Genomic DNA, 8,169 nt, shown 5'->3' on the forward strand with positions numbered 1-8,169 from the left:
ATTGATAGAGTTTCCCTAACATAAAATTCTAGGTTGTGGCAATCTCCACAAACCAATGACTTATTCATAAAAAACATCTCAGCTATCAATGTAGCAGAACATGTGGAACAAAGAAAGCATGAATCGATCGGTCTGTGCTTCTATGGAAAGGTATCCATGATACAGTAAACGAAAACGCTTCAGAAAATGTATAAGTAATATGATCCCATCTCTATAAACATATATGTGTCCGCACGCATGTCTCCATGTGCCTTAAAAGAAATGCGGAATAGCAGACACCAAATCAGAAACAGTGGTTACTGGGACGCCTGGGTGGCTCAGTCGGTTAAGCAGCTGCCTTCGGCTCAGGTCATGATCCCAGCGCCCTGGGATCGAGTCCCACATCGGGCTTCTTGCTCGGCAGGGAGCCTGCTTCTCCCTCTGCCTCTGCCTGCCTCTCTGTCTGCCTGTGCTCGCTCTCTCTCCCTCTCTCTCTCTCTGACAAATAATAAAAAAAAAAGAAACAGTGGTTACAGTCAGACGTGGGTTAGTGGAAATAGGTACTTCTACTTTTTACTTTATACACTTTCTGTATTGAATTCTTTTTTTTTCTTCCAATTTATTTATTTTCAGAAAAACAGTATTCATTATTTTTTCACTACACCCAGTTCTCCATGCAATCCGTGCCCTCTATAATACCCACCACCTGGTACCCCAACCTCCCACCCACCCCCCCGCCACTTCAAACCCCTCAGATTGTTTTTCAGAGTCCATAGTCTCTCATGGTTCACCTTGTATTGAATTCTTTACAGTAAGTATGTATTCTTGTATTAATTTTAAAAACATAGTTTTAAAATAAAAATGTACTTAAGCACCTGATAAACATATTCAAATATACACATCGATATGTGTGTTTTCATCCAGAGCAAATACATACTGAGCACATATTATGTGCTCTTGGGATACATCACTGAGCAAAGCGGACGAAGACCCTGCCTATCCCCAGGAGCTTATATTCTAAGCAAGATCAGAGCAGGACAAGGAGGATCTGGAGAACAGAGGGTAGTTTTTAATATTAAATAAGGCGGTCAGGGTAGAGCTTATTGATAATCTGACACGTAAGCAAAGCCTTGAAGGAGGTGAATAAATTAGTCATTAGGGTGCGTGAGAAAGGTATTTGGGACGGTCAGAATCTAATGTAGGAGTGCACCTTGCGTCTACACGGCAGAGCAAGCAGGCCGGGGCAGCTACAGCAGAGCGAGCAAGCTGGCGTAGTAGGAGACGGGCCAGGCAGGTAAGAGAGAAGAGAGAAGAGGGGATTTGTGTAGATCTCACAGACCCTGGGGAGGCTGTTAGCATCTACTAGGAGTAGAATGGAAGGAGCTGAGGAGGCTGGGGTCTTGGACCAGGAGGTAAGAAAGGGTTGGATCCGGGCTATATTTTCCAAGCAGATGTAATAAGATTTCTGTATGTGTTGGATGTGGGGTACATGAAAAAACAGAAGTGTCAGGGTTGACTCCAGGGCCATTGTCTGAGCCGCTGACGGCTAGAGTTGCTGTCAGCTGAGAGGCAGAGCCTGGAGATGCGGGTTACGGGACGGACGTCGGAAATTCAGTCTGGACACGTCAGGTTAGAGATGTCTACAAGTTATCCAAGTGAGGTCGTGAAGTGAGCAGCCGGAAAGAGGTGTGAGTCCTAGACAGAAGTCTGGGAATCTTCAGCACACAGTTTTCAGAGCTACAAGATTGAGAGTCATCATAAAATGTCCCAACTGGGTGGCTTAAATCAAACAAACAAAAAGTTATCATTGACTCACAGTTTTGGAGGATTGCAATAAAAGAGATTATTATGGCGGTCCCAGGAAATAGCATATACCAAACAATAAAGTCTGTGCCCAGAAGGTGACTTGAGAGTTTGCCTATGGAGTAAATTCCAGTGGGTCAGAGATCAAAATGTTAAAAGTGAAACTCAAATAAATTCTAGAAGAAAACTAGGATTCCTTCCTTTATAACCAGGAAGCAAGAAAAACTTTCTTAATTATGATCCCCATAGCTGAAGTAAAAATAACAGGAAAAATAAATTTGCACACTTTAAAAAAATAATTTAATGAAAAAGCACTACAACAAAGTCAAAGGCAAAATGGGAAACTGAGAAAAGCGATGTGTGACTTGTGTCACCAAGAAGGATGTGACAAATAGGATGCTGAATCAGAATTCACTCCCAAAGGGCTCAGCTGAAGAGATTTTACTGAAGGGCGTCCACACAGAGCCACGGCAAGGGACGTAAGCGCCCAGGGTCAGGCATCAGGATGTCCTCAGCTCCGCTAGAAGACAGGCAAGGGGAAGAAATGATGTTATCAGAGCCCGCCGGGAGCTGAAATTGGAGCAGGAAGGGTTTGAGAGAGGTTTATCCAGGGAAGGGTAGTCACTGCTGAAGCAGGAAGGGAGAGGGGGACACAGCTCTCCCCAGCCTCTGTTCTGCCAGGGGCTCTTGCTGTCCAGACTCCACCAGAAGCTCACAGCAGAGTCAGGGTCAGCCTTCCAGGCACAAAGCAGGACAGTGAGATGGTGGGAAGGTGGAAACCGGTAATCATCAGCTCAGGCTAGAAGCTCTAATTTGCAAAAAGCTGTTAACCATTTGGAAGCCAGGGGCGCCTGGGTGGCTCAGTCAGTGGAGTGCCGACTCTCTCGATTTCCTCTCAGGTTGTGATGTCAGGGTTGTGAGATGGAGCCCCGCGTTGGGCTCCCTGCTGGGCATGGAGTCTGCTAGGGATTCTCTGTCCCCCTCTCTCTACCCCTCTCTGACTCTCTTTCTTTAAAAAAAAAAAAAGAACCAAAATACCCAACACTTAACTAAAAAATGAATGTTGAATACAGTTCACAAAAAAAGAAGTGTAAAATGCTTATCAATATATGAAAAAATTGGGGAGCCTGGGTAGCTAGGGGTTAAGCCTCTGCCTTCGGCTCAGGTCAGAGTCCCAGGGTCCTGGGATCGAGCCCTGCATCGGGCTCTCTGCTCAAGCAGGAACCTGCCTCCCTCTCTCTCTCTCTGCCTGCCTCTCTGCCTGCTTGTGATCTCTGTCAAATAAATAAATAAAATCTTAAAAAAAAAAAGAAAGAAATGACACTCACATACTATATTTCACCAAACAGACTGACAGAAAATCCAAACGTTTGACACCATGCATGGGGGAGGGCTGTAGGAGGTGCTCCTGCACATTGCAGGAGAGGGCAGGGAAGCTGTGCGCTCTTTCCCCTTACACCTTGCCCTACACATCCCTTCCAGCTGGCTGTTCCTGAGTTTTATCCTTTGTAATCAACTGGTAATAGTAAGAAAATGCTTTCCTGAGTTCTGTGAGTTATTATAGCAAATCAGTGAACTGAGGGAGGCATCCCGGAAGCCCCTGAACTGGTGGTCACCTGACAGAACTGTGAGTAGACGGGCATCCCCTTCGTGACGTGTCTCTGATGTGGGGGTGGGCTTATGGGACTGAACACTTAACATGTGGGATCCGGGCTGAATCCAGAAGTTAGTGTCGACTTGGATTGACTTGTCAGACACCCAGTTGGTGTTGGGGCATCAGATCATTGTTGCCGTTGGACAAGATACCAGGCACTTGGTGTTGGGGGGGAAGATCCGCAATTACACCCATGTGTACCCTTTGATCTAGGAGTAACACTTCCAGGCATCGGTCCCAAATAAAAAAATGTTGCCTTTAAAAGGCAGAATTATTTATAATTACAGAAGATTGAAAGTACTAAAATCTTGTCAATAAGGTGCGTTCAATAATAGCACAGTCACACCGGACAGCGGCAGCGGCAGGTAACAATCACACTCGTCGTGAGGGGCGTGCAGAAATGTATAGAACTGACCAACCACTATGATGTAAAACTGAAATTAATATAACATTGTATGTCAGCTATATGTTAGTTTTTAAAAAGTTTTAAAAAGTGTCCAAAAGCTACTAAAAGATGATTTCCAACAAGAAAGAGGGAGAGACGGGAGAAAACAGAGAAGGAAGCAAGCTTTCTGGAAAAGTCCTTATTGCATGATTTTGACTTCGAAACTAAGTATATGCTTTATAAAACTGAAGAGAATTAACTCAAAAGAAAAATATCAACCCATAAAAACTGAAGAAAAACAAATATCAACTATCAGTATAAGTGGGGTTGGCAGTGTGGGGTCTGGGTGACTCATTCAGTTAAGCGACCGACTCTTGGCTGCTGGGAAGATGGTGGAATAGGAGGACCCTGGGTTCACCGCTTGCCACGTGGCCATCTAGAGAGCACCCACGTCGGCATAAATAACCCAGAAAGTGACCCGCAGACCGGCAGCACAGGCTCTCCACAGCCCGATGTAGACAAGAGGCCACCGTCAAGTGGACCCGCCCCTTCTGATCGCTCTTGGCAGGGTCCCATTAAAGCAGTGCCACAAACCTGGCAGTGTGCCAGCAGGACAGTCAAGGGCCAGCACCACTCCAAAGTGAGTCCTGCTCCAGAGAGAGGAAGATAACCACACACCAGTCTGACTGGGACCCCAGCAGTGGGCCAAGGGCAGGCAGCTGGCCTGACTGCAGGTCCAGCCCACCAACAAAAGCTTCTCAGGGGACAGCACAGGGAAAGTGCCCTGCAGTTTGGTGCTATCTCATATCTGGCAAACAGCTGGTCTTAGTCAATTGAAGCCCAGTGTTGCCCCAGATTGGCTCACTAACACCACAGGCACCAGACTTAGCCCACAACAAGCAGAGAACCATCGCACACTGTACTGAAGGCAAACACAGCTCCACCACGATGGAAGGACACCCCTGTAGCAACACACATAGGAGACAGCACTGAAGCATCACTCTCTGGTCAAAAGCAGACATTGTACTGTGGGGCAAGATAGGATCTCTTCTTCATAAAGCCACTGCTTTCAAGTGTGGGAAACAAAGCTGGCATTTCTAGAAATGGACACAGAGTAGACAAAATGAGGAGACAGAGTAATATGTCCCAAATGAAAGAGTGGAACGAAATCATAGCAAGAGACCTAAGCCAAGTGAAAATAAGTAATATGTCTGATAACAATTTTTTAAATAAGATATTTAAAGTAATGCTCATAAAGATACTCACAAGAATTGAGAAAGAAGTGCAGAACCTCCATGAGACCTCCACTAAGAGACAGGGAGATGTAAGAGAGAACCACATGGAGATACTGAACTCACTAAATGAAAATAAAAACAGACCACTTGGAATAAATAGCAAACAAGAGGAAGTAGAAGAATGAATCAGGAACCTGGAGGACAGAGTAATGGAGAGTAATCAAGCAGATGAGACGGTAAAAAATACACAAAATGAGAATAGACCCAGGGAACTCAGAGACACTGTCAGGCCTAAGAGTCACATGATAAGGATCCCAGAAGGAGAAGAAAAAGAAAAAGGAATAGAAGATTTATTTGAAGGAATCATAGCTGAAAAATTCCTGAATCTGGGGAAAGAAAGAGAAATCCAGATCCAGGAGGCACAGAGGGCTCCCAACAAAACCAACCCAAAGAGCTCTGCACCAAGACACAAAGTAAATAAGATGGCCAAAAGTAGTGATTTTTATTTTTTTTTTAAGATTTTATTTATTTATTTGACAGACAGAGATCACAAGTAGTCAGAGAGGCAGGCAGAGAGAGAGGGGGAAGCAGGCTCCCTGCCGAGCAGAGAGCCGGATGTGAGGCTCGATCCCAGGACCCCGGGACCATGACCCGAGCCGAAGGCAGAGGCCTCAACCACTGAGCCACCCAGGTGCCCCCTGATAGAGAGAATTTTAAAAGCAGCAAGAGAAAGGAAAGCAGTTACATACAAAGGAAACCCCATAAGGCTATCGGTGGGTTTTTCAGCAGAAACTTTGCAGGCCAGAAGAGAGAAGCAAGATATATTCAAACTGCTAAAAAGAAAAAATGTACAGCCAAGAATACTCTATCCATTTAAGGCTTTCATCAGAATAGAAGGAGAGAGAGTTTCCCAGAAAAACAAAAGTTAAAGGAATTCATGATCAGGAGGAAAAACAGCCATGTCCCCATCACACGTGATATAATCAGCCTGTGAGTCCCATATTCGCCCCTGCCCGAGTCACCATGCACCACCTGCCACCCGCTCAATGCCAAGTCAACACATCTTCACCTCAGATTGCCAAGGACTCAAACTGACCTTCTTCCCCTCAAATGCCAGCTCCTGTGCTCAAGTTGTGCACAAAAGGGGGGATAGTTAATACAGCAGAATGACACAACCCGAACAGTGACACTAATTCTGTGGAATATACAATGGATAAAAGGAGTGTGCTAGGCTGAGAACATCTCCAACAAGCCAACATCAAAGAATAAAACATACAGCATGATTCTGGTTACTAAAAGAAACAAATGCAGGAAAAATAAAACAGGATGAAATCAGAGTGGGAGACAAACCATAAGAGACTCTTAATCCAACTGGGGGTAGCTGGAGGGGAGAAGGGTGGGGGACGGGATAACTGGGTGATGGACACTGAGGAGGGCACGTGATGCAGCGAGCGCTGGATACTACGTAAGCCTGATGAGTCACTGAACTCTACCTCTGAAATTAATAATACACTGTATGTTAGTTAATTGAATTTAAATTTTAAAAAAAGAACTCCCTCTCCCCCCAAAGAGAGCAACTGACTCTCAATTTCTGCTCAGTTCATGATCTCAGGGTCTGAGGCTGAGCTCTGCATTGGGCTCTGGGCTCAGCACGGAGTCTGCCTGGGATTCTCTCTTCCCCTCTCCCTTCACCTCTGCCCCTCGCCCCAGCCCAGAAGCACGTGCAACCTCTCTTTTATATAATACATACTATTACATATTATATATAATAATTATATATTATTATATATAATATACAATAAAATGTATTTTATTAAAAAATAAATAAATAAAATATTTTTAAAAATAAAAAGTAAGTGGGGTTGGCAGTGTAAGAACGTCATTCATTTTCTAATGCTGCATAACAGGCTACCACGAATTCAGCAATTCAAAACAACACCCACTTATTATCTCACAGTTTAGGGAGAAGTCCAGGCTCGGAAGGCCGAAGTTGAGGTGTTGGCCAGGGTAGGCCCTCACCTGGGAGCCCTGGGGGAGAATCTGCTTCCAGGCAGGTACAGCCATTGGCAGAACTCAGTCCCTTCTGTCTGTGGGACTGAGGGCCCCACTTTCTCTCTGGCCGGCATCTGGGGGCCAGTCTCTGCTCCTAGCGACCCCCTGCGACCTCCGCTATCGGCCTTTAATACCTTAGAGTCAGCGCGGTGTGTCAAGTCCTCTCACGGGCTCAGTGCCCCCGGCTTCCAGTTAGCCCCTTTCAGCCAGAAGGAGCCCTTTGCTCCGCAGCGCTGCTGGGATTTGGGCCCCTCAGCTAACAGCCCTGTTCGACCGCCAGTCATGTCCTATAGCCTGGTCACAGGGGCGACGTCCTATCATACTCCCAGGTTCGGGGATTAGGACCAGACATCTTTGTGAAGCCTGCTTCGAACTCTGTCACAACATAGTGAAAAAATCCCAAGTCAGTTTGAAATACGGTGTGTGTGTTTTTTTAAAGATTTAATTTATTTATTTGACAGAGAGAGAGAGACCACAAGTAGGCAGAGAGGCAGGCAGAGAGAGAGGGAGAAGCAGGCTCCCCGCTGAGCAGAGAGCCTGACGTGGGGCTCGATCCCAGGACCCTGGGATCATCACCTGAGCCGAAGGCAGGCTTCACCCACTGAGCCACCCAGGCGCCCCTGAAATACAGTGTTTTAACTGTAGTTCTCCAGTAGGATATGTTCTAAAGAGAAAAAGAACCTGGGAAAATCTTCATTTCATCCAGTCACTTTATGTTCTCTATTGTTTGAAACAATTACAGATACTACGTAGGAAAAAGCAAATAAATAATTGTGTTTAGTTGTGGGACTTGAGATTTTTCATGATGAAAAAGGAGATCAAGTATATTGAGGAGGGTAAGCAAAATCCTTGCCAAAAGTAACTTGCACTGGAAACGTTAGTATGATTGCATGATTTTTTTTTCTCTTACAAAGTCTGCATTTTCCTAACTCTAGCGACTCTAAAAGCCAAAGAGGGGTGTGTGGATGGCTCAGCTGTTCTAGGTGTGGCCTTTGGTTCAAGTCATGATCCCAGAGTCCGGGGACGGAGCCCCGCGTCGGGCTCCCTGCTCTGCGGGAAGC

This window comes from Neovison vison, chromosome 10, assembly GCF_020171115.1.
Source record: "Neovison vison isolate M4711 chromosome 10, ASM_NN_V1, whole genome shotgun sequence".
Taxonomy (NCBI): Eukaryota; Metazoa; Chordata; class Mammalia; order Carnivora; family Mustelidae; genus Neogale; species Neogale vison.